General features: G+C 40.7%; 1 pseudogene; it reads left to right on the forward strand.

The window, feature by feature from the left end:
* LOC129666097 (ADP/ATP translocase 2-like) overlaps positions 1 to 15,570 on the forward strand; it is a 26,109-nt pseudogene extending 10,539 nt beyond the window's left edge.
* Positions 15,571 to 26,586: the final 11,016 nt, after the last annotated feature.

Consider the following 26,586-nt stretch of genomic DNA (forward strand, 5'->3'; position numbering starts at 1 on the left):
TAAGTGTGTGGGTTTATTTCTGGGTCTTCTGTTCGATTCCATTGATCCACCATTCTGTTTCTATGCCAGTACCATGCAGTTTTTATAACTGTTGCTCTATAGTACAGCTTGAGATCAGGGATGGAGATACCTCCAGAAGATCTTTTATTGTAGAGGATTGTTTTAGCAATTCTCGGTTTCTTGTTATTCCATACAAAGTTGAGAATTTTTCTTTCCAGGTCTGTAAAGAATTGTGTTGGCAATTTGATGGGAATTGCATTAAATCTGTAGATTGCTTTTGGTAAGATGGCCATTTTTACTATGTTAATCCTGCCAAGCCAAGAGCATGGGAGATCTTTCCATCTTCTCATATCTTCCTCTAATTCTTTCTTCAGAGACTTGAAATTTTTTTCATACAAGTCTTTGACTTCCTTGGTTAGGGTTACGCCAAGGTACTTTATGTCATTTGTGGCTATTGTGAATGGTGTTGTTTCTCTAATTTCTTTCTCAGCCCTTTTGTCTTTTGTATACAGGAGTGCTACTGATTTTTTTGAGTTAATTTTATATCCGGCCACTTTGCTGAAGGTGTTTATCAGCTGTAGGAGTTCCCTGGTAGAGTTTTTGGGGTCACTCATATATACTATCATATCATCTGCAAATAGTGATAATTTGACTTCTTCCTTTCCCATCTGTATCCCCTTGATCTCCTTCGACTGTCTTATTGCTCTAGCAAGGACTTCCAGCACTATGTTGAAGAGATATGGAGACAGTGGGCAGCCTTGTCTTGTCCCTGATTTCAGTGGGATTGCTTTAAGTTTCTCTCCGTTCAGTTTGATGTTGGCTATAGGATTGCTGTATATCGCCTTTACTATGTTTAGATATGTGCCTTGTATCCCTGAACTCTCCAGTACTTTAAACATGAATGGATGTTGGATTTTGTCAAATGCTTTTTCAGCATCTAGGGAGATTATCATGTGGTTTTTTTCTTTCAGTTTGTTAATATGGTGGATCACATTGATGGATTTCCGTATATTGAACCACCCCTGCATACCTGGGATGAAGCCTACTTGGTCATAGTGGATAATATCTTTGATGTGTTCTTGGATCCGGTTTGCAAGTATTTTGTTAAGTATTTTTGCATCAATGTTCATAAGGGAGATTGGCCTGAAATTCTCTTTCTTTGTTGAGTCTTTGTGAGGTTTAGGTACCAAGGTGATTGTGGCTTCATAGAATGAGTTTGGTAATGTTCCTTCTGTTTCTATTTTGTGGAATAGTTTGAAGAGAATTGGAGTTAGCTCTTCTTTGAAGGTCTGGTAGAATTCTGCACTGAAGCCATCTGGTCCTGGGCTTTTTTTGGATGGGAGACTTTTGATGACTGCTTCTATTTCTTTGGGGGATATAGGACTATTTAGTTGATTTACCTGGTCCTGATTCAGCTTTGGTGAGTCAAATCGATCAAGAAAATTGTCCATTTCATTTAGATTTTCAAATTTTGTGGCATATAGACTTTTGAAGTAAGTCCTAATGATTGTTTGGATTTCCTCAGTGTCTGTAGTTATGTCCCCCTTTTCATTTCTGATTTTGTTGATTTGGGTGGTGTCTCTCTGCCTTTTAGTTAGCTTGGCTAAGGGTTTGTCGATCTTGTTGATTTTCTCAAAGAACCAGCTCTTGGTTTCATTGATTCTTTGAATTGTTTTATTTGTTTCTAATTGATTGATTTCAGCCCTGAGTTTGATTATTTCCAGCCGTCTACTCCTTTTTGGTGTGTCTGCTTCTTCTTTTTCTAGGGTTTTTAAGTGGGCCATTAAGTTGCTTGAATGAGCTGTCTCGAATTTCTTCTTGAAGGCACTTAGTGCTATGAACTTTCCTCTTAGCACTGCTTTCATTGTGTCCCACAAGTTAGGGTATGTTGTGTCTTCATTTTCATTGAGTTCTAGAAAGGCTTTAATTTCTTTCTTTATTTCTTCCCTGACCCAGCTGTCATTTAGTAACAAGTTGTTCAGTTTCCATGAGTGTGTAGGCTTTTTGCTATTTCTGTTGTTGTTGAAGTCCAGCTTTATTCCATGGTGATCAGACAGGATACAAGGGATTATTTCAGTCTTCTTGTATCTGTTGAGGCTTGCTTTGTGACCAACTATATGGTCTATTTTGGAGAAGGTTCCATGAGGTGCTGAGAAGAAGGTAAATTCTTTTGTGTTTGGGTGTAAAGTTCTGTAGATGTCTGTGAGGTCCATTTGATTCATGACCTCTGTCAGAGATATTGTTTCTTTGTTTAATTTCTGTTTTGTTGACCTGTCCTTTGTTGAGAGTGGGGTGTTGAAGTCTCCCACTATTAATGTGTGGGGATCTATATGTGGTTTAAATTTTATCAATGTTTCTTTTACAAATGTGGGTGCTCTTGTATTTGGGGCATAGATGTTCAGGATTGTGATGTCTTCCTGGTGGAATTTTCCCTTGATGAGTATGAAGTGTCCTTCCTCATCTCTTTTTATTATTTTTGGTTGAAAGTCTATTTTATCAGATATTAGAATGGCTACTCCTGCTTGTTTCTTGGGTCCATTTGCTTGGAAAGTCATCTTCCAACCTTTTACCCTCAGGTAATGTCTATCTTTGTGTCTTAGGTGTGTTTCTTGTATGCAACAGATTGCTGGGTTTTGTTTACGTATCCATTCTGTTAATCTGTGTCTTTTTACTGGAGAGTTGAGTCCATTGATGTTGAGAGAGATTAATGACCAGTGGCTGTTAGATCCTTTGATTTTGATGTTGGCTGTGTTCATAAGGTTGTGTGCTTGGTTGCTTTTTGTTTTGCTGTAGTAAGGTTAATTATTTCCTGTGTTTTCTTGACAGAAGCTAATTTTCTTGGGTTGTATTTTCCCTTCCAGTGTCTTCTGTAATGCTGGATTTGTGTGTAGGTATTGTTGAAATTTGTTTTTGTCATTGAATATCTTGTTTTCTCCGTCTATGAGGACTGAGAGTTTTGCAGGGTATAGTAGCCTGGGTTGACATCTGTGTTCTCTTAGGGTCTGCATGATATCTGTCCAGGCCCTTCTGGCTTTCATAGTTTCTGTTGAAAAGTCAGGTGTGATTCTAATGGGTTTGCCATTATATGTTACTTGGCCTTTTTCCCTTGCAGCTTTTAGTATTTTTTCTTTGTTCTGTATACTTCCTGTTTTGATTATTATGTGGCGGGAGGATTTTCTTTTCTGGTCAAATTTGTTGGGTGTTCTGTAGGCCTCATGTATCCTTATTGGCTTCTCCTTTAGCTTGGGGAAATTTTCTTCAATGATTTTGTTGAAAATATTTTCTGGGCCTTGGAGAAGGGAGTCTTCTTTTTCCTCTATTCCTATTATTCTCAAATTTTGTCTTTTCATATTGTCTTGGATTTCTTGGACGGTCTGTGTCAGGAATTTTTTGGATTTCACATTTTCTTTGACAGATACCTCGATTTCTTCCATTGTATCTTCTACACCTGAGATTCTTTCTTCCATTTCTTGTATTCTGTTGGTTATGCTTACCTCTGTAGTTCCTGTTTTCTTCCCTAAATTCTTCCTCTCCATTATTTCCTCCATTTGTGTTTTCTTTAATTTTTCTAGTTCTATCTTCAGGTCTTGAGTTGTTTTGTTTACTTCCTTCACCTGTCTGCTTGTATTTTCTTCTTTTTCTTTTAGTTCCTTCAACTCTGTCTCTTTGATTTCTTTCAGTGATTTAATTATTTCTTCTCTGAAGGCCACAAGCTGTTTGGCTGCATCTTCCCGTATTTCTTCACGGATGGCCCTAATTTGCTTGTCTTTATCTTCCTCCATTTCTTTACGGATAGCCATGATCTGTTTGGTTTTATCTTCCTCTAATTCTTTACGTATTTTATTTGTCTCCTCTATTATCCTCTTCATCAACATAGATGTAAGGTCCTCTTCTTGATTTTCTATTATGCTGCATTGTTCAGGGCTGTTCGCCCCTGGATGGCTGGGTTCTGGAGATGCCATATTGCTCTGTCTTTTGTTGGTTGAGCCTTTACGCTGACCTCTACCCATTGGGCTGATTTAGGTTTTGGCTGTTAGTTTCTGTGCTTCCTGGAGTCCTGAGGTAGGGAGTATCCCCTTGGCCGGAAGATGATTTTTCCTGAAGGAGTCCTTCTCTGATTTTTGGTTATGGTCACTGTATGGCCAGTGTTTCTCCGGAGATGCCACTGCTCACCTCAGGTTTATAGCCCTGAGTAGTAGCTGTGGTCTATGTTAGGCAGGGGGGGATCTCCTCTTACCCATAAAATTTCTCAAGACAGCTGCCCCACTGCTGGGTTTCTTGTTATAAATTTAGTGTGCTGCTGCTCACTAAATTTCCATATACAGTCCTCTTGAAGAAACTGCCGATTCCCTAGCTATGGGGTTTTCTCCCAACAGGGAAACTCAGTCTGTTATCCTGGGGCGCACAGTTCTGTCTGAGAAAGTGGGAGGTGCACTCAGCAAGTCTCTGGGCCAAAGGCTGATTGCTCTGCTCTGGACCTGGAGAATGTGCACCTAGGTTGATTTGGCACCTGGGGGCACTGTTCTGGTCTGGAGGCTGGGTGCCTCACTCTGGACCAGAAGCTGTGTGTCTCTGTCTGGGATGGCGGCTACAGGCACTGCTCTGGTCCAGACGCTGTGGGTGCAGCCCCCCTGAAGGATCAGGGATTCCTACAGTTTTGGCAGTCCAGCCAGGGACAACTGGCCGATCCCTGGCACAGTATCTGAGGGCTGCTGTAATGGCTCTTCGACTCCTGCAGGTCCGAGGATGCAGCTGTGTGTCCCAGTGCCCCAGGGGAACTCAACAATGGCGGCAGAGCACAGCGCTTCTGCCTGCACTAGAGTCTGCGTGAGTCCAGGAAGTGTTTTGGTGCTGGGTGTCCTAAGCGTTAGAGCTGCTGACCCCCTCCGCTGGGGGTTTCCTCCTGCCAGAGACACGTAGTCTGGTGCCCTGTTGCCCTGGTGCCCACAGTTCTATCTGAGGCGGCGAATCACGCGCGCAGGCAGGGCTCTGTGCAGGCAGGCGCCTTTGTCCCTCCCGGCTCTGGGTCCGGGCTGGCTCCTGGGGCACCCGCGGAACCCGAGTCTTTTCCAGGGGATGTCTGGGTAACCTGGGGTCGGTCCCAATTGTTTCCTGCTCCGTGGGGTTATCTCTCGACTGGGAGATCCAGTCTATGGTGTTGTGGGCCCACAGTTCAGTCTGGGACCGTGACCAGATCGCGCTGGCGGGTAGCTCTGGGCTGGCGACCAAGCGCCTGGCGGAACGGGGATCTCTTCCGCGGTTTTGCCGGGTGAGTTAAAGCTGATCGAATCCCCCACCGTGGGGTATCCTCTCACCTGAGAAACACAACCACTTGTGTTTTATGGCCGCGAGTTCTGATTGCTGGTCACTGTGCCAATCCTGCTGTGCTGCTCCTCAGAATGAGAGTCCTCCTGGCGCTGCCATCTTGCCCCGCCTCCCGAGACTTAATTCTTATTTAGCTGGCCCTGCTTCTTTGATGTGCTCCGCCAGTTCCGTGCTGCTGTCACTGCCAGGTTATGAGGTCTTGCTGCAGCTGGAGATTTCAGGGTGGTCACGTCAGTGGGAATCGGGGTAACCAGCCTTTCTGTTCTCTGGTTTGGCCCTGGTTAGTCTTAAACTGGAGGGCTGATGTGCCCCGCCAGCTCAGTGCTGCTCCGCAGCCAGGTTAGAAAGTCCCGCTTTAACTGGAGACTGGGTTGCTAGTCCAGATGCTTTCTGGGAAGTCCTGGGGTCTCTTTACTGTGCTCTCCAAGCTTCGGAGGCCCAGCGCCTGGTGTGTCTAGCTTGTATGGCGTTTCTGTCTGGTTTTGGTGAGTATATAGCGTATTCTCTGTCACTGTGGGATTGGGCGGGCCGTACCGTCGGTGATGGCGCTCCTGTGGAGCTAGTATGGCATCTAGCAGACTCGGGCCCTGGGAGGATGGTGCAGCCGCCGCGCGAATCTGGGGCTCCGAGACACAGTACTGCTGGCCTTTGCCGATAAAGGGCTTGGGGCTCCGCCTCAGTGGCTGCAGGCCCCAGGCAGTTAGGTCTGCGCTGAGAAAGGCAAGTCGGCTGTGCCTGTGCCGAGGAGGAGGGAGGTCTGGGGGAGGGGAGTGCCGAGAGATCAAAGGATCGTTTCTCACCTTCCCCAAACAAGTCCCTGGGTGACCCGAGACCAAGGTTTTCACCTCCTGCGATGTTCCCTGTTGTTTAGAAAGTCTCTCCGTTGTTTCCCTGGCTTCAGAAGTTCTTCCACTCATCAACTCAGAACTTTATCTGTTCCACAGCTCGGAAACTGTGTGTGCTAGTCGCCATCTTGGCTCCGCCCATTTATACTGCTTTTTAAAATTTGGTTCTAGCTAAGGGTAGAAATTGTTATTCTGAGTTGCTGAAACGGTAAGGTTTTACATTTTCTTCTTTTTTTTTATATCCAAAACTTTTACTTTTCCACTCAAAATAAAAAAAAAAAAAAAACATGTTTTTCAATGTGATAACCACCTCAAATTTTCTGCATACAAAGTCACACAGTCACATTAATTGAAGATGCCATTAGAGGCATTTATGGAGTTGTTTGAATTTGACTACTAGATGAGAGAAATAAAATATACACGATTTCTCATGTTGAAAATTACCAAGTTGTATTATCTGTCTCAAAATATCTTTTGCATATATTTTATTTCTAAAATTGAAGTACTATCAAAATTCTTTATGTATTTGTAATTATAATTGCATCATTGTTTCTTTCTGTTTTTTCTTTTAAATTTTTATTTTTCTTTTCAGTTACAATTTGTTAACTCTGTGTCCCAGCTGTATCCCGCTCTCTCATTCCCTCCCCCTCCCCCTCCCCAACTCCCTCCCTGGTCTCCTCCCTGCCCCTTTCCAAGTCCATTGATAGAGAAGGACCTCCTCCCCTTTCATTTGACCCTGTTTTATCAAGTATCTTCAAGGCTGGCTGCAAAGTCCTCCTCTGTGGCCTAACAGGACTGCTCCTCCCCTGGGGCGGGGGGGGGTCAAAGAGCCTGCCCTTGAGATCCTGTTAGAAATAGTCCTTGTTCCCCTTACTTTGGAAAACTACTTGGTTACTGAGCTACCACGGGCCAACATTTTTATTTAGCCAGTATAAGGATTCTGGCATTGAGAAGCAAACCACTTGATCTTGATGGTCACAAGTTATGCGTTTATATTGTCTTAAAATGTTCATATATTTTAATCTAATAGTTTACCTTTTATATGATTGCTCTTTAGTAACAGCCATGCATACACTCAAATGATGCCAAATGGGTCTCTTCTCATAGTTGCAATCAATTTAATAATGAATTATAATTGTATTAGTGTATTATTGTTGTTGATGAGAGTTTATGTTTTCAAAGAGTAAAACTTTATACAAATGTTTAGGATTACTTGATGCAATTTAGTTCATTGTTTACAGTAGAATTTCAGTTTTATTTAGGTCACACAGATACATCTGTGTAAAGTATAATGAGCATGAACTTCAAAAGGTTAACTTTGAATAAGTGGTAGAACTATTACCGAAAAATTTAATTTTTTTCCTTAATTGTGTTACAAAGCTAATGCAATTAACACATGTCAGTCTGTGATCTAAAAAAGGAATAAAAATTAGGATTTTGATTGATGAATTAAAAAATGTCTTCCAATTGAAAATTAACAAATGAATCATGCAAAGAATTGATTCCTTGGGCATTTCCAGCTAATGTTTTCCAAAGGAGTAGACACTGTAACATGAATATTCTCCTGATTCTTTTTCAGCTTGTTTTGTCTATAACGTGTATCAGATTTCCAAATAAACCATGAAGGAAATTAGCTCGTCAATCCCTTTGAGATGTTTGAAGGGAGTGGCCTCATGTAAAAAGATAGCAGGGAGAAAGGAGCCAGAGACTGGGCATCTCCTGGAAAGCCCCATTCAAGTTTTAAAATGTGTAGATTTATGGCATCTCTGCGCTCATTGTTAGACCCATCAAAATAGTGTATACTACTCTGCTTTTTACTTTCCTTTCTGTCTTACTATTTCTGGAATTACGAAAATAGCTGCTAACTGATGGGAGTGCTTCACCTAATTAAGTTTGGTCTCATCCAAATGTTTTTGTGAAAATAAGAAAATAGTTTACCTGTGCAAAATATGTGTCAATGGCTAAGCTTATGCATACACTATCTTTATGTGGGAACTTTATGTGTTTTCAGTGGAGTACACAAATAAGGAAGTCCCTCCCCTCACTGATTTCTCTGTTTCAATATTAAGGAGTGGGAACCAGTTGGTACAACTCTCAAGTAACTTCTGTAAAATCTTACTCTCTAAGAGATTGTCCTTAGTCATAGGGGTAATGCAGATCAAAACGACCCTGAGATTTCACCTCACACTCATCAGATGGCTAAGATCAAAAACTCAAGTGAACACATGCTGGAGAGGATGTGGAGAAAGGGGACCCTCCTCCATTGCTGGTGGGAATGTAAACTTGTAAGACCACTTTGGAAATCAATCTGGTGCTTTCTCACACAATTAGGAATAGTGCTACCTCAAGATCCAGCTATACCACTCCTAGGCATATATCCAAAAGATGCTCAAGAATACAACATGGACATTTGCTTAACCATGTTCGTAGCAGCTTTATTCGTAATAGCCAAAAACTGGAGACAACTCAGATGTTCCTCAACTAAGGAATGGATACAGAAATTGTGGTGCATTTACACAATGGAATACTATTCAGCAATTAAAAACAAGGAAATCATGAAATTTTCAGACAAATGGTGTGATATAGAAAAGATCATCCTGAGTGAGGTATCCCAGAAGCAGAAAGACACACATAGTATATTCTCACTTATAGGTGGATATTAGCCATATAATATAAGATAAACATACTAAAATTTGTATACCTAAAGAAGCTAATCAAGAAGGAGGACCCTGGGCAAGATGATCAATCCTCACTCAGAAAGGCAAAGAGATGGACATCCGAAGAGGGAGAAAACAGGGAACAGGACAGGAGCCTACCACAGAGAGCCATTGAAAGGCTCTACCTAGCAGGGTATCAAAGCAGATGCTGAGACTCATAGCCAAGCTTTGGGTAGAGTGCAGGGAATCTTATGAAGGAAGGGAGAGATAGAAAGACTTGGAAGGGAAAGGAACTCCACAAGGAGAGCAACAGAACCAAAATAATCTGGGCAAAGGGGTCTTTTCTGAGATTGATACTACAACCAAGGTACATTCACGGATATAACCTAGAACCTCTGCACAGATGTAGCCCATGGCAGCTCAGTCTCCAAGTGGGTTCCTTAGTAATGGGAGCAGGGACTGTCTCTGACATGAACTCAGTGACTGGCTCTTTGATCACCACCCCCAGAAGGGGGAGCAGCCTTACCAGGCCACAGAGGAAGACAATGTAGTCAGTCCTGAGGTGACATGATAGACTAGGGTAAGAGGGAAGGAGAGGAGAACGACCCCCTTCAGTGGACTTGGGGAGGGGCATGGGAGGAGATGAGGGAGGGAAGGTGGGATTGGGAAGGGCCAAAGGAGGGGCTACAGCTAGGATACAAAGTTAATGAACTGTAATTAATTAAAAATAAATGAATTTTAAAAAAGATACTGTCACTGTAATAAAGTATTGAAGATGATTTTGTCTCAGGCTGTTCTTTTCTTTCCCCTCTTGTTTGTTTGGAGGTAGGGTATTCCTGTGCATCCAGGTTAGTTTCAGACTGGCTATCCTCTTGCCCCAACCTCCCAAATGCTAGGTTTACAAGCTTGCGTCTCTGCATATGCAGAAGATACAAGTTAAAAAGAAAGACTTCCTAGCTATAAGTTATGAATCCTTTCACACTGTTGATAACAAAGATCATTTTGCAGCATTGACTCTGTGGTGGATACTATTGACAGTGTGTTATATATGTATATACACATTACTGCATCGAATCTTTACCCAATCCTATGAGGTACACTCTCCTCATTTTATAGATGAAATAATTCTAAAGTGTCTAGCCCAGAGTTGTCAGGTCAGTGAGAGTAGAGTCAGATCTGGAATCCGGGTAATCTGACCCCACTACCTTATAAAAGCCTTGCTTATCTAAGATTCGTTTCTAGTAAATGCAAAATGGGGAGTCTTGATGTTAATGGCAATACCATTCCAAACATTTGGCTGAACTCCATTTCTCATGGGAGGCGACAGAAAATTAAAATGAAAGTGAGCTTAACATTACTAATGGCTGATATAAAGGACACTCAGCACTTGAAAGAGTCTGGTCTTCCTAGGAAGCCATTTGGCAGAAAGGTTCATTTTCTTTTAGAGGGGATCAGCTAAGGCTTTGAACAGAGAGCATTATTAGAGCCTGAGTTGATCCCACCCATGCCAAGCCAGAAGTGGCCTTGTTGTTTAGATTATGTGTCTATGTATAGATGGAGACTATAAATTTTCTGAAAATATCAGACACTCGACATGCTGTGTGATCTTCTAGTCTTCCATTTATGACTTGAGTGAAATGACGTACTTAGCTTTTCTAAGCAATGTTTCGTGCTGCTTTTTGTATGTAACTCACTATCTTCTGTTTAGAACTAAACCCAAAGTTTTCAAATATGGTCAACAAAGATGCATAAATTGGGCCTCTGATTTCTTGATCATGGATCCCTATACTCATTTGCTTATTTATTTTGGGAAAATTGGCCCTTCATGAATTCCTCACATTTCTTTTATTTTCCCCTTATTTTATATGACTAATCATCTTTAAAGTCTCAACATAAATGTTCTTGCCTTAAAGAGAGGTCCCTACGCTGAATTATTTGACCATCCTTTTATTTTCTGGCCCTTTCTCAAACTCATTATTTTTATTTGTTTACACAATAATATTCTGGGACTTGCCTCTCCCATTATTGTTAGCTCTTTGTAGGGGCAAACCATTGACTTTGTTTGTTTTTTTACCATTGTTTAGCATCTAGCAAAGTGGTTGGCAAATAATATACACTTGGTAAATATTTGCTAAGTAAATGAATGAGCTCTACTATTGTGATCTATTAAAGGGATTTTATACAGTTGCTTTGAGATTAAATGAGACTTATTCACAGAAACTCCCTGACAAGTTGAGTTCTAGATTAATCTTAGACCCTGAAAAAAATTGTCATAATGCCCTTCTTTTTCTTCTTGATGTTAGTGACTCCAGTTGGGACTATTTTCAGCTTCTCATAAGCCATGAATAATGATGATGAATAATGTCTGGTGAAGATGCTTTGCATGGGGACGTGGGAATTTATGGAAGAGTAAACAGTGTGAATGAAGACAGAGAAGCTGAATAGGGCATGCAAAATTTGAAGAAAATAGGTCATTTTGATTGGCTTAAACTGAAGGCTATGTTGAAGGGTTATGATGGAAAGCATAGCGTTAAATCATATTTGGAAGATCTTATTGAGGACTTTAGAAGACAAGCTGACTCTATGTAGGTCTTGGAATTACTGTAAGCTCAAAAAGTAGAAGATTTTAAAAATTTTTATTTTATTTTTATTAACTAGAGTTTATTCACTTTATATCCCAGTTGAAGCTGCTCCCCCATTTCCTCCAAATACCACCTTCTCTCCCTCTTCTTCTGCTATGCCCCTCACCCAGTCCAATGATAGGGGAGGTCCTCCTCCCCTTCCATTTGACCCTAGTCTGTCAGGTTTCATCAGGATTGGCTGCATTTTCTTCCTCTGTGGACTGATAAGGCTGTTGCCCCCTCATGTGGAGGTGATCAAAGAGCCAGTCCCTGAGTTCATGTCAGAGACAGTCCCTGTTCCTGTTACTGGGGATCCCTCTTAGACACTGAACAGCCATGGGCTACATTTTTGCAGAGCTTCTAAGTTATCTCCATGCATGGTCTTTGTTTGGAGTATCAGTCTCAGAAAAGACTCCTTTACCCATATTTTTTGGTTCTGTTGCTCTCCTTGTAGAACTCCTGTCCCCTCTAGGTCTTTCTATCTCCCCCTTCTTTCATAAGATTCCCTGCACTCTGCCCAAAGTTTGGCTATGAGTCTCAGCACATGTTTTGATACCCTGCTGGGTAGTCTTTCAGAGGCCCTCTGTGGTAGGCTCCTGTCCTGTTTCTTGTTTTCTCCCTCTTCTGATTTCTGTCCCATTTGCCTTTCTGAATGAAGACTGAGCATCTTATCCAGGGTCCTCATTCTTGCTTAGCTTCTTTAGGTGTACAGATTTTAGTATGATTTTCCTATATTATATGTCTAAGATCCACTTATCAGTGAGTATATACCCTGTGTGTCTTTCTGCTTCTGCGATACCTCACTCAGGATGATCTTTTCTATATCACATCATTTGCCTGCAAATTTCATGATTTCCTTGTTTTTAATTGCTGAATAGTATTCCATTGTGTAAATGTACCACAATTTCTGTATCCATTCCTTAGTTGAGGGACATCTGGATTGTTTCCATTTTCTGGCTATTACAAATAAAGCTGCTACGAACATAGTTGAGCAAATATCCTTGTAGCATACTTGAGCATCTTTTGGATATATGCCTAGGAGTGGTATAGCTGGATCTTGAGGTAACACTGTTCCTAATTGTCTGAGAAAGCTCCAGATTGGTTTCCAAAGTGGTTGGACAAGTTTACATTCCCATCATTAATGGAGGAGGGTTCCTCTTTCTCCACATCCTCTCCAGCATGTGTTTTCACTTGAGTTTTTGATCTCAGCCATTCTGATGGGTGTAAGATGAAATCTCAGGATCATTTTGATTTTCATTTCCCTGATGACTAAGGATGTTGAGCATTTCTTTAAGTGTATCTCTGCCATTGGATATTCCTCTATTGGGATTTCTCTGTTTAGCTCTGTACCCCATTTTTTAATTGGATTACTTGATTTGTTACTTTTTAACTTTTTTAGTTCTTCATATATTCTGGATATAATCCCTCTGTCAGATATGAGGTTGGTCAAGAACCTTCTGTAGGCTGTCATTTTGTTCTGACGACAGCGTCCTTGGCTCTACTCTTCAGTTTCATAAGGTCCCATTATTGATTGTTGATCTTTGAGCCTGTGCTGTTGGTGTTCTGTTCAGGAAGTTGTCTCCTGCTCCAATGAGTTCAAGGCTCTTCCCCACTTTTTCTTCTAACAGATTTAGAGTATCCGGTTTTATTTTGAGGTCTTTGATCCTCTTGGACTTTAGTTTTGTGCAGGATGATAAGGATGGATCTATTTGCATTTTTCTACATGTAGACATTCAGTTAGACCAGCACCATTTGTTGAAGATGCAATCTTTTTTCCATTGTATGGTTTTGGTATCTTTGTCAAAAATCAGGTGTCCATAATTGTGTGGGTTTATTTCTGGGTCTTCTATTCGATTCCATTGATCCATCATTCTGTTTTGATGCCAGTACCGTGCAGTTTCTATTACTGTTGCTCTATAGTACAGCTTGAGATCAGGGATAGAGATACCTCCAGAAGATCTTTTATTTTAGGGGATTGTTTTAGCAATTCTGGGTTTCTTGTTATTCCATATGAAGTTGAGAATTTTTCTTTCTAGGACTGTAAAGAATTGTGTTGGTAATTTGATGGGAATTGCATTGAATCTGTAGATTGCTTTTGGTAAGATGGCCATTTTTACTATGTTATTCTTGCCAAGCCATGAGCATGGGCGATCTTTCCATCTTCTGATATGTTCTTCTCTTTCTTTCTTCAGAGACTGAAAGTTTTTTTCATACAAGTGTTTGACTTGCTTGGTTACAGTTACACCAAGGTACTTTATGTCCTTTGTGGCTATTGTGAAGGGTGTTGTTTCCCTAATTTCTTTCTCAGACCATTTGTCTTTTGTATAAAGGAGGGCTACTGTTTGTTTGTTTGTTTGTTTTTGGGTTGATTTTGGCTGGAAGTGTTTATCAGCTATCTTATTGCTCTAGCAAGGACTTCAAGTACTATGTTGAAGATGTATGGAGAAAGTGGGCAACCTTGCCTTGTCCCTGATTTCAGTGAGATTGATTTTAGTTTCTCTCCATTTACTTTGATGTAGACTATAGGCTTGCTGTATATTGCCTTTACTATGTTTAGATATGTGCCTTGTTTCCCTGATCTTTCCAGGACTTTAAACATAAATGAATATTGGAGTTTATCAAATGCTTTTTCAGCATCTAAAGAGATTATCATGTGTTTTTTTTCTTTCAGTTTGTTTATATGATGGATTACATTGATGGATTTCCATATATTGAACCACCCCTGCATACCTGGGATGAAGAGCAGGAGATTTTTATGGGACACTTTTTCAGGGGTAGCAAGACATAGACAGGTTCTATGATTGCCATGCTGATTTATTTCTCCACATGGTCATCGTTAATTTTGCTTCATTGGGTCTCTTCACCATTTAACTTCTGATAACTTTCAAGACTGTTAGTATAATTTTCTCTTTTTTTTTTTTTGCTCCTTTTTTTAAGCATCTATCTCTTTTGTGATTACAATTTAATTACACCGTTTCTCCCTTTCTTTTTCACCCTCAAAACACTTCCATATACCTGCTCTGTACTCTTCTTCAAATTCATGGCCTCTTTTCTCACTAATTGTTTCTGCATGCATGCATGGATACATACAGAAATATATATACATAAGACGGATGATAGTGGTGCACGTCTTTAAGCCCAGCACTTGTCAGGCAAAGACAGGTGAATCTTTGTGAGTTCAAGGACAGCGTGGTCTACAAAGCGAGTCCAGGACAGCCAGGGCTACAAAGGGAAACCTCATATTTTTTTCTTTCAACATGAGAGGGGTCCTTTCCCAAGGACTTTTTGGCTGGTGGAGTGGCCACGGCCAACTCCAAGATGGCGGTAGGGACCATTGAGCAGGTCAAGGTGCTGCTGCAGGTGCGTCATGATAGCAAGCAAATCATGGCAGATAAGCAATACAAGGGCATTTTAGACTGTGTGGGTCCTATCCCCAAGGAGCAGGGAGTCCTGTTCTTCTGGCATGGTAACCTGGCCCATGTCATCCCCACCCAGGCTCTAAACTTTGCCTTCAAAGGTAAATATAAGCAGATCTTTCTGGGTAATGTGGACAAGAGGACCCAGTTTTGGTGGTACTTTGCAGGGAACCTGGCATCAGGTGGTGCTGCCAGGGCCACATTCTTGTGCTTTATGTACCCTCTTGATTTTGCCTGCACCCGTCTAGCAGCTGATACGGGAAAAGCTGGAGCTGAAAGGGAGTTCAAGGCCTTGGTGACTGCCTTGTTAAGATCTACATATCTGATGAGATGAAGGGCCTGTACCAAGGCTTTTATGTGTCGCTACAGGGCTTTATCATCCTCTGAGCTACCTACTTTGGTTATCTATGACACTGCAAAGGGAATGCTTTCAGAACCCAAGAATACTTACATCTTCATCCGCTGGATGATTGCTCAGTGTGTCACTGATATTACTGGCCTGATTCCTCTCCTTTCGACATGGTTCATAATCGTATGATGATGTAGGAATAGGTATCATGTGCACAGGCACACCTGACTGCTGGTGGAAGATCACTTGTGATGAAGGAGAGAAGGCTTTTTTCAAGGGCTCAGGTTCCAAGTTCTCAGAGGTATGGGTGGTGCCTTTGTGCTTATCTTGTATGATGAGATCAAGAAGTACACATAATCATGTCCTAGGTCTTCTCTCCAGGAACAGGCATGTTGTATAATACACCATATCTTGAGCATTCTAGACAAATTCTCTGGGCCTGTCTGTTTTATCAGTGACATCTATCGACCAGTTGAAGAGTGGGGAGCAATAATACTCATCTGACCAGTTTTCTCCTGAAGCCATTTCTATAATGACAATAAGGAGTAGACTCAATGATATTTTTTATTTCAGACACTCCTGATAATACAAATTGAAGAAGTAAAAATATCTAAAAACATTACAAATATGCGTATGTATGTATAACCTGTTGAATCTATATAATATGTTACTTGTATGTATATTTTATGTGTATTCTTCATATAGTCATATGATCAAATTATTTCTTTTATACTTACACATATAAGTCACCTAGCCAGCATCTTCTATGACTATTTCATATATCTCAATCTTTTTTAATGTACTTTTTTATTCATTACAATTTATTCATTTTGTATCCCAGTTGTAGCCCCACCCTTGTCCCCTACTAATCCCCCCATCCCTCCCTCCATCTCCTTCCTCAGTCCATTGATGGGGAGGACCTCCTTCTCTTTCAACTGACCTATCAGGTATCATCAGGACTTTCTTTCATAGTCTTCCATTGTGACCTGGTAAGGCTGGCCTCCTTCAGGGGGAAGTGATCAACTAGCCAGTCACTGAGTTCATGTTAGAAACAGCCTCTGTTCCCCTTACTAGGGAGCCCATTTGGAGACTGAGCTGCCACCGTCTACATCTGTGCAGGGTTTCTAGATTATCTTCATGAATGGTCCCTGGTTGCAGTATCAGTCTCAGAAAAGACGATATATCTCAATCTTAATATGTCTGAAGTCAAACTTAATCCTGCATACTTCTTCCAATATTGTTTTCCAGTCATACATGGCCATACTGTCAAACTTGGGGACATAGAAGTCATCTTGAATTCCATAAAAGACTATTGCATACAAGTCACCTATTTACTTTTTCCTTCTTTCCTTCCATCATTCCTTTTTCTCTTTCTTTTTACTTTCTTTTTTGTTTTTTATTTTTTATTTTAATTTTTATGGCCAACTGTCGGGCAGAGAGATGGAATTTTATGTAAGAAGTGGGAAATAGTAAGAGCTGGAGAGGTCAGGAACTCCACAAGGAGAGCAACAGAACAAGAAAATTTGAACACAGGGAACTTCCCAGAGACTCATACTCCAACCAAGGACTATTCGTGGCGATAACCTAGAACCCCTGCACAGATGTAGCCCATGGCAGGTCAGTGTCCAAGTGGGTTACATAGTAATGGGAAGAGGGACTGCCTCTGACATAATCTGATTGGCCTGCTCGTTGATCACCTCCCCCTGAGGTGGAGCAGCCTTACCAGGCCACAGAAGAGGACAATGCAGCCACTTTTGATGAGAACTGATAGACTAAGATCAGAAAGGAGAGGAGGACCTCCCCTATCAGTGGACTTGGGGAGTGGCATGCATGCAGAAAGGGGAGGAAGGGTGGGATCGGGAGGGGAGGAGGGAGGGGCTTATGGGGGGATACAAAATGAATAAAGTGTAATTAATAAAAAGAAGACAGAAAAAAAGAAAAAAAATTATATTAATTACAGCTTATTCACTTTGTATCCCAGCTGTAGCCACCTCCCTCATTCCCTCCCAATTCCACCCTCCCTCCCTCATCATCTCCCATGCTCCTCCCCAAGTCCACTGAAAGTACCTCTGTGCAGGGGTTCCAGGTCATCTACATGAGTGGTCCTTGGCTGGAGTATCAGTTTCAGAAAAGACCTCTGTGCTCAGAATTTTAGGATCTGTCACTGTCCTTGTGGAGCTCCTGTCCTTTCCAGGTCTTACTATCTCCGCTTCTTTCATAAGATTCCCTGCACTCTGCCCAAAGTTTGGCTATGAGTCTTAACATCTGCCTCGATACCCATCAGGGTAGAGTCTTCCAGAGTCCCTTTGTGGTAGGCTCCTGTCCTGTTCCCTGTTTTCTCCCTCTCCAATGTTCATCCTCTTTGCATGAATTGAGCATCTTAGCCAGAGTCCTCCTTCCTTATTAGCTTCCTTAGGTGTACAGATCTTAGTATGTTTATTCTATATTATATGTCTAGTATCCACTTATGAGTGAGTATAAACCCTGTGTGTCTTTCTGTTTCTGGGATACCTCACTCAGGATGATCCTTTCCAGTTCCCACCATTTGCCTGCAAATTACATGATTTCCTTGTTTTTTATCGCTGAGTAATATTCCATTGTATAGATGTACCACAATTTCTGTATCCATTCCTCAACTGAGGGGCATCTGGGTTGTTCCAGCTTCTGGCTATTACAAATAAAGCTGCTACAAACATGGTTGAGCAGATGTCCTTGTTGTATACTTGAGCATCTTTTGGCTATCTGCCTAGCAGTAGTATAGCTGGATCTTATAATGAGTTTTGATTATATTTACCTTCCTCCCTCAACTTAATTCTTCAAATCATTTTGCAAATTTAAAAAATGACATGCACTCATTTCAATTGTAATATAATTATTTGGAAGATCAAGTGAAATCATATGGAATTTCTTCACACAAAGGTAATGGTTAGCATGTTTTTACCATGTTTTTATATGTGTGTATAAATGTGTATTGTATTATTATATTGCTCAGCATTATTATCTGTGCTCAGTGTTGAAAGATCCTTAGGAATAAAGTGGGTTGACTTATGGAGTTTTACACTGGTTGGAAATTTTTATGGCTTCTTTTTCAGTGCTTTTTTCTTTTTCAGTGCCGCTTCTCATACTGTATTTCATCAAACAATTTTGTTATTTGGATGTTGTCTCACCACACTGAGAAATTGATGGCAGAGGTTTGTGAGAAGTAAACGAAGGGCAGAGTTTTTGAGTTGAATGATCTCAACTCCCAAACAGAAATAATCAATCAAAATAGGGTTCTTTTTGGTATGAATCCTAACAAAGTAATCATTCAGGGTTTTTAAATTTTTTAATTTTTATTTTTTATATTAATTAGATTAATTAATTTTATAATTAATTAATTTATATTAATTAATTATATCAATTTATTTACTTTGTAGCCCAGTTGTAGCACCCCCTCATTCCCTCCCAAGCCCACCCTCCTTGCCTCATCTCCTCCCTGCCCCTCTCTAGGTCCACTGATTGGGGAGGTCCTCCTCCCCTTCTATCTGACCCTAGATTATCAGGTCTCATCAGGATTGGCTGCAATGACCTCTTCTGTGGCCTAGCTAAGTTGTTCCTCCCATGGGGGGTGGGGAGGTCAAAGAGCTAGTCACTGAGTTTATGTCAGAGACAGTCCTTGTTCCCCTTATTAGGGTACTCACTTGGAGACTGAGCTGCCATGGGCTACTTCTGAGCAGGGGTTCTAGGTTATATCCATGCATGGTCCTTGGTTGGAGAATCAGTCTCAGACAAGACCCCAATACAGGGTTTTCTTATTCCAATAAAATTCACTCAAAACCCAGTGATGTATGTTGGAGCTTTTTCCTGAGACTGCTATTCTTTATAATTTCATAGCTACTTTGTAATTTGGTAATGACTTTAAAGCCCCATAGTCAACCAGGGCGTATAAGTAGGAATATCCCTGAACCTCTAAAGAACATTGATGCTTATGTTCTTCTGATCTGGCCCAAGAACCAGAACTACCGAAATAAAGCTCACACTTCTTTTCATAGTTTTAGCTGCAATTTATAGACATCAGAACTTAGGTTTTTTTATGTGCTTTCTTTTTTTATTTAATTTTATTTTTTTCTTATTAGTTACATTTTATTAACTCTATATCTCAGCCGTGTCCCGCTCCCTCATTCCCTCCCAATCCCACGCTCTCTCCCTCATCTCCACCCTGCCCCTTTCCAAGTCCACTGATGGGGGGGACCTCCTCCCCATTCATCCGATCCTGTTTTATCAGGTATCTTCAGGACTGGCTGCAAAGTTCTTCTCTGTGGCCTAACAGGACTGCTCCTCCCTTGGGGGTTGGGGAGGTCAAAGAGCCAGTCATTGAGTTCCTGTTAGAAATAGTCCTTGTTCCCTTCACTATGGGAAACCAATTGGTTACTGAGCTACCACAGGCTACATCTGAGCAGAGGTTCTAGGTTATATCCATACATGGTCCTTGGTTGAATGTCAGTCACTGAAAAGACCCTGTGCCCAGATACATTTGGTCCTTGTGGAGCTCCTATCCTTTCCCCATCATACTAACTCCCCTTCTTTCATATGATTCCCTGTACTCTGCCAAAGGTTTGGTCATGAGTCTTTGTATCTGCTTTGAAAACATTGCTAGTTAGATATAGATATAGATACAGATATAGACCTATAAGATATGACAAACATAATGAAATCTATACACCTAAAAAATATTATCAAGGGAGAGGACATAGGGTAAGATGATCAATCCTCGTTTAGAAAGACAGATGGGATGTGCATTGAACGTATGACAGGAGTCTACTGAGCGCATCAGAACTTAGTTTTCTCCATGACTTTTGGAGAAACTGCAGTCTGGCCTTCAGGAGTTTCATTAGGTTAGGAAGAGTAAGGGCAGAGTTTTTCTGCTGTGCTGGTGTCATGGATACTGGAACTTAAAGACGGAGTGCTTTAACTATCGTCTCGTACCACTTTTTAGTGTGGTTTGAAGCCTGTCACATCATCTGCAGGGAAATGAAACTAGTCTGACTTCTAATGGCAGTTACACTCTGATATTGCTCTCTTTTCTGTTTTTTCAATGCTTGTGACATGTCATGCCAGAAAAATAATAATTTTCTGAACCTTTTTTACCCTGATAAGTGCTTGCACAATGAATTTAATTAAAACCCCCTTTATCTATTATGTTGAAAACAAGGAATTAACAATATCCATTAAATTGACTATTACATTCACATCAAATGGATTTCAACACCCTACTGAAATGATATGAAGGAAGCCAATAATCACATGAGGCCCAATATGGTGTATAAATTTTAAGCCTTGTGAAACCCTAAATTATTTTAATCTCCAAATGTAATTATCATAAATGTCAGTCAAACTTTCTCAAGACCTATTTTTGTTGAAAGAAAAGGAACAAATGAGACTGTGAGGCTCTACAGCTTGATTAACTCCTCCATTCCTGGTGGAATCTCAGACTCACTACAAAGACTTTTTTTTTGCATGTAAAATACATTTTATGTTTGTATTGAAAATAGCATTTAAAACAATATATTCTGATTATGTTCTCCCCTGTCCCATCTTCTCCCAGATCCTCCCCACTTCCCCACCCACTCCAAACCACATCTTTTCCTTCTTTCTCTCTCTCACTGGGATAGAGACAGGCATTTAGAAAGTAATAATAGAATAAAATAAAACAAAACAAATAAACAAATGAAAGAAAAGATGCTAATGAAAAAGATCAAGAAACACATACAGATGCAGACACACACATTTTCACATAGAAGTCACATAAAAATACAAAACTGGAAACTGTAATGTATATGCAAAAAAAAAAATATCTTAAAAAAGACCTGAGACAGAGAACCTCTAAAAATATTACTGAGTTCATTTTGTGTTAGTCATCTATTGCTGGCCTTGGGGCCTGGTCTGTAAAATGAGACTCAACTGGAGAGAAAACTAATTTTTCATTTGTGAGTGATTATCAATTAAACAAAGCTTTCCAGATGTCCATTTCCCCTCTCGGTCCTAGGCTCTCATTAGATGTTTTTAAGTGTGCTGTAGAATCTGAACTACATACAGTTTGCAGAAAAGATAGACCAAGCATGATAGCCCGGCTATGAGTGGCATGCCTTGACTTAGATTCATTGGTTGGTAATACCAAAAGCTCTTGAATAGTAGCTGTAAAACCCATTTTTTAGATAACTTATAAAATACCCATATAATAGCCAGGACCTGAAAACATCCAGTTTCTATAATGTGTTAAGCTGTTCTGTTGCCTTTCCAAAGCCACATTTCAGGTTAAGACAATAACTAAATGGAGTAGTAGTCTTCCCTCTGATTTTATAAGTTATCAAAATGAAATGTTATTGTATCCTTTCTTGAGGAGAAGCAATCAAGTTTTGATGAGGCATTATACGGAACAATTATGTCAACAGAAGAAACAAACAGTTTGGAGCTCTTTATTACCATCATATTCAGCAATATATTTTACCAAGTACCACATTCTGAGGCACAAATGGGGCAGAATCCATGAGGTTGTGCCATCTGTGACTGAGTGCCTACGGATCTCCTAGAGCACAAGGTTTTGCATAAAGAGATAGCTCACCTCTAATCCCAATCCATTTTATAGTCCTGAATTCCAATTAGAAGCAAAGAAAGTCACTTATAAGTCCCAGTCCAATGGTGCACAGATTTAGAGTTGCTTGACAACCATGTGTTAACCTGTTGTATGTTTAGAAATTAAGCCGAGATATCGGAAGACCAACTCTGTTTGAAGCCTCTTGCATCATTCCCTGCGTCACATCAACCAAAGGCTCTATCTTTGTCCTTTCTGTCTTTATCCCTTCTCTGTTATTGACAAGTTCTGAAAGCCTGTAATATTGAATGTGGTGCTGCCCTGTTATTTACTTGGAACAAAAGCTATTATGTTTTCCTAATAACAGCTGTGAGAGCATCTATCAGTCTTTTTATTGGGGTATAATTTCTGTACATCAAAGTAATTTGCTGACAGTGTCTGCTGGTGTCTCCCATTGTTTGTAGTGAAACAGTGCTCAACTCTTACTTTTTACTCTTGCCTGAATTCTCAGTCCCCTTCTCTCCCACTGGAGTGGTTTTAACCGTTATTCCAAAATACTGCTTGCAAATGAATTCAACTCCACTGGCCTTTGCCTTTTAGATAGTCAAAAGAGCAGAGAAATCTAGAGTGCCCCAATCTTGAAGAGCATTTTCTTCGCATACTCTTTCTTTAGGATCTCTCTGTCACCTGTCTTTGTGGATCTCTGAATTGATCACACTCCACATGAGTCACACACAGGCTGTCACAGAAGCTCTCTGTGGACTCAATGAGTACTTCTACAGATACCACTGTTGGGGGGTGACTCCTACAAACAGTTTGGAGAGCAGAGGCCTTTCCTCACTCTAAGTGTCGCTGCGGATAGTAAACATGCCATGGACATCCTCAGTTGGAGGTCTCCCCAGTGTTTCTTTGATGAAGAACTTGTCTGGTGGAGACTCTAAATGAGATTATGAAGCCCAAGAAGAGAGAGGAAAGGTAAGAATAGTGCTAAATCTCCTCATGTTTGTAAAATTTCCCCATTATACAAGCAACGAAACAATTTCTTCCTTTTTTTTTTCTGTGTTAATGAGTTTTATTACAATTGCAATAACTACATCCTGGGTTCTAGACTCACATCCAAGAGAGCAAACTTATAACAGAACATGGGCAAGCGCACTTTGAGCTCATAAACTTCAAACACAGAAAGTGCAGAAAGTTAATAACTTGGATTTAAGCAACAGGTATCTAATGAGTGACAGCCTGAAGTAACAACTCCCCCTATCTTTGGTATCTTAAGAAATCATAAAATTGCTTTTTGTTCTTTGTTTTAAATTTTATTTTATTTTATTAATTACACTTCATTCACTTTGTATCCCCCCATAAGCCCCTCTTTCCTCCCCTCTTGGTCCCACCCTCCCCTCCCCCCTTCCCTCTTCTTCGTGCATGCCCCTCCCCAAGTCCACTGATAAGAGAGGTCCTCCTCTCCTTCCTTCTGATCTTAGTCTATCAGATCACATCAGGAGTGGCTGCATTGTCCTCTTCTGTGGCCTGGTAGGTCTGCTCCCCCATCAGGGGGAGGTGATCAAAGAGGAGGCCAATCAGTTTATGTCAGAGACAGTCCCTCTTCCCATTATTATGTAACCCACTTGGACACTAAATGCCATGGGGTGCAGAGATAAACAGAGAAATCTTGAATAGCTGAGAAGCACTAAAAGAAACGCTCAGCATCCTTAGATAGCAGGAAAATGCAAATCAAAATGGCCCTGAGATTTCATCTTACACGTGTCAGAGTGTCTAAGATCAAAAACTCAAGTGACAGCACATGCTGGAAAGGATGTGGTGCAAGAGCACCACTGCTCCGCTGCTGCTGGGAATGCAAACTTGTACAACCACTTTGGAAACCACTCTGAGCTCTTTGAATGGACACCATCTAAACAATTTCTGCCATGGCAGCGGGATGGAAGTCACTGCTCAGAGGAGCTCTGGCATTCGGGTCTTAAAACAAGTTTGAGAACTGAATCTGACAAACTGTAAACTAGTGAGATGGGTAGCGCCAGCCAGACATGACTCATGTGGAACAATCTTGAGTTGAGTTCTGAGCCAGAATTCCACAGCATCTTCAGATAGTGCCTCAGCCCCAGATCAGATTAAACCAAGGGCTTCATGCATGCTGTGTCATGGGCTTTATCTGATCATGATAAATGTCCATGCATGTGCTGTAATTACTCAGGGGATTAGCTTGATCATAATTTATTTTGCAATGAGCTTAAAGCACCGTAGGATTAAGTGCCAAATTCTATTGGCCTCTGTCTTCAAAACTGATCTGAAATATGCCTACTGCTTCCTACCTCTTTCAGATTACTGTAAAAGGCCCCTTACAGTAGATTATCTGTGCCTCCTTTATTCTCCTTAACATCCAAAGTACTCTCTCTGTAACCCAAGCTAAACCACAGAATGCTTTATCAGGGCCCCCAAGAGGGGTTCCACTGCCTTTACATGATGTTTCTTCCAACCCAAGTGCCCAGAAGGCTGCAAGGCTCTGGGAGGTTAGAACTTGTTAGGCCAGAGGCCTCTGTGACAACCCCTACTCTCTGCCTCAGTCAGACTGCCTCCTTGCTCTCCTCCACACCCAACAAATTGTGTTCACCTAGAATAACCTTCCCACCTTCCTCCCACAAAGCTCTTGCTTTTATGGGCTTCTTTCACATCATTCATGCCAGAAAGGACTTCTCCACTCCCTAAAATCCATGTTATCAGCCTCCAACCCCACTCCAAATATTATCTTTCTTTCTATGGGTCTGACTGATTTTTCTTCATGAACACTAATAGTAATATTATTTGACATCATATTGTAGAGTGTTTACTTTCTTTGGTTTGCTTTTTTTTAATATGCATTCCCTAATATGATATAGGCTCTAAGAGTAATACTTTTGAATTAATTAACTGATTAGGTGTGTGTGTGCATGCTGTGTGTGTGTGTGTGTGTATGTGTGTGTAGGTGGGTGAGTGGGTGGGAGGCTGTGTGGTGGTCAGAGGACACCTTTCAGAAATTACTTCTCTCCTGTTACCTTTTGGGATCTGGGTATGGAACTCAAGTCTTCCAGCCTGCAGGCAAGTGTCGCTACCCACTGAGCAATCTGGATGGCCAAAAGGGACTAATTTTGTCTTGTTCACTGTGCTGTCCTCTGTGTTTGCACTGGCAGATACATAGCAAGCATTCACTACATCGCTTTAATAGATTGAAGAATGGATGCAACTTACTGAAATTCTTAGAAGAAAAAAAAAAAACCTTTTTTTGTACCTATGCCATGTGAAAAAAAATTTTCTCTGATCTCCAAATCCAGAGAACTTGTCAGAACTTAACAAATTCTTGTTAAGCTTACGCTGGTTGCTGCGACTACAGACACAAATAAGACAGTCTGTACTTGAGGAATTCTTACTCTAGGGAGGAATTATAGGTAAGTGCCGTGGCAGAAAGCAATAAGGTAACAAAGGGGGCAGGAGAAGGTGCCTGACAAGGTCAAAAGAAATGAAAAGACTAAGGAATGCTTTTTATAGGGGGTTTCTTGAAGAAGTGATTGTTCAAGATGATCAAGATTTAGCTCTAAGAGGATGTGGACAGGATGACCTAAGCAGAGAGAGCTAAACATGAGATAGAAACAGATAAAAGGGACCAGAGTATGGCAATTGCTTACACTCATGGCTTATTCATTCTAAAATGCATAATGGTGGGAACATCAAGAGGTGACATGTGAGGATGATCAGGTTCAGGTTTTCTGCTCCTTTCATTAAAGAGGAAAAGGGATGGAGCACTAGAGCACATGTGAAGTCAACAAACACTACTAGGGTTCAACTTAAGCCTGCTGTACTGGCCCTACAACCTTAGCACTGACCCTTCCAAAGTCACACTATGTCACAAAAAGATCTCAGAAAGTTTGACTATGCCTAGTTGGAAAAACAAAAACACAATCGAATGGAACAACAGTAACAAAATGTACACTTGGCAAAGTTATTTTTTTTTTAAATTTCTGAGGAGAATGTTCTTAGTGTCTCTTAGTCTCTCAGAGTTCATTGTGACAAGATACACAGAATAATAAGTAACTTGTGCTACTTATTAGCAGAAGTTGATGTGCTATGTATATAATGCTTAGATTTTAATGTTTGTGATGTAAATAGGGTTGAGCTTTGTTGGTACTTCGATGGCAGAATTACAGGATATTTGAAAAGCCTGACACAATAAATTTTACTTATTTAATACAAGGACATTCAAGAAAAGCCCGGAGTAATAGGTGGCTCAACAAAACTCTCTTGTTTGATCACGCTTGCTTTATCTATCTATCTATCTATGTATCTATCTATCTATCTATCTATCTATCTATCTATCTATCTGTTCGTCCGTCCATTCATTCATTTAGTCAGTTAAATGAAATGATTTTTCCCTGAGGTCAATTATAACAATTTCACAGTAATAAAGTACTGCTTTTTTTTTTTTAATTTTAAAACTCTGGCAAAGCAATACTTAGTGTCCAAAAAGAGAAAATGTGTTTAAAAAATACAGAGCCTAAAAAAAAAAAAAATTCAGTACATGGTCCCCTTACTCACAAAACAAGACACAGTAGCCCATAGTGACAGGGCTCTGCATCTCTTAGCCTCTTGTTCCACGTGATTTAGAAATGGCAGAATCACCGCCTGTGCATAGTGAGTTCCCGCCATCTTTAGCAAGACTGCTTGAACTCTATGACTCCTCTCTAAAAATGATGAAGCTGTTTTGCTCTATAAACGTGAAAGTAATCTGTTACTTGGAGTCTACCGTTTTCTTAATT

Source organism: Psammomys obesus, unplaced genomic scaffold (assembly GCF_907164565.1).
Source record: "Psammomys obesus unplaced genomic scaffold, mPsaObe1.curated_primary_1811, whole genome shotgun sequence".
NCBI lineage: Eukaryota > Metazoa > Chordata > Mammalia > Rodentia > Muridae > Psammomys > Psammomys obesus.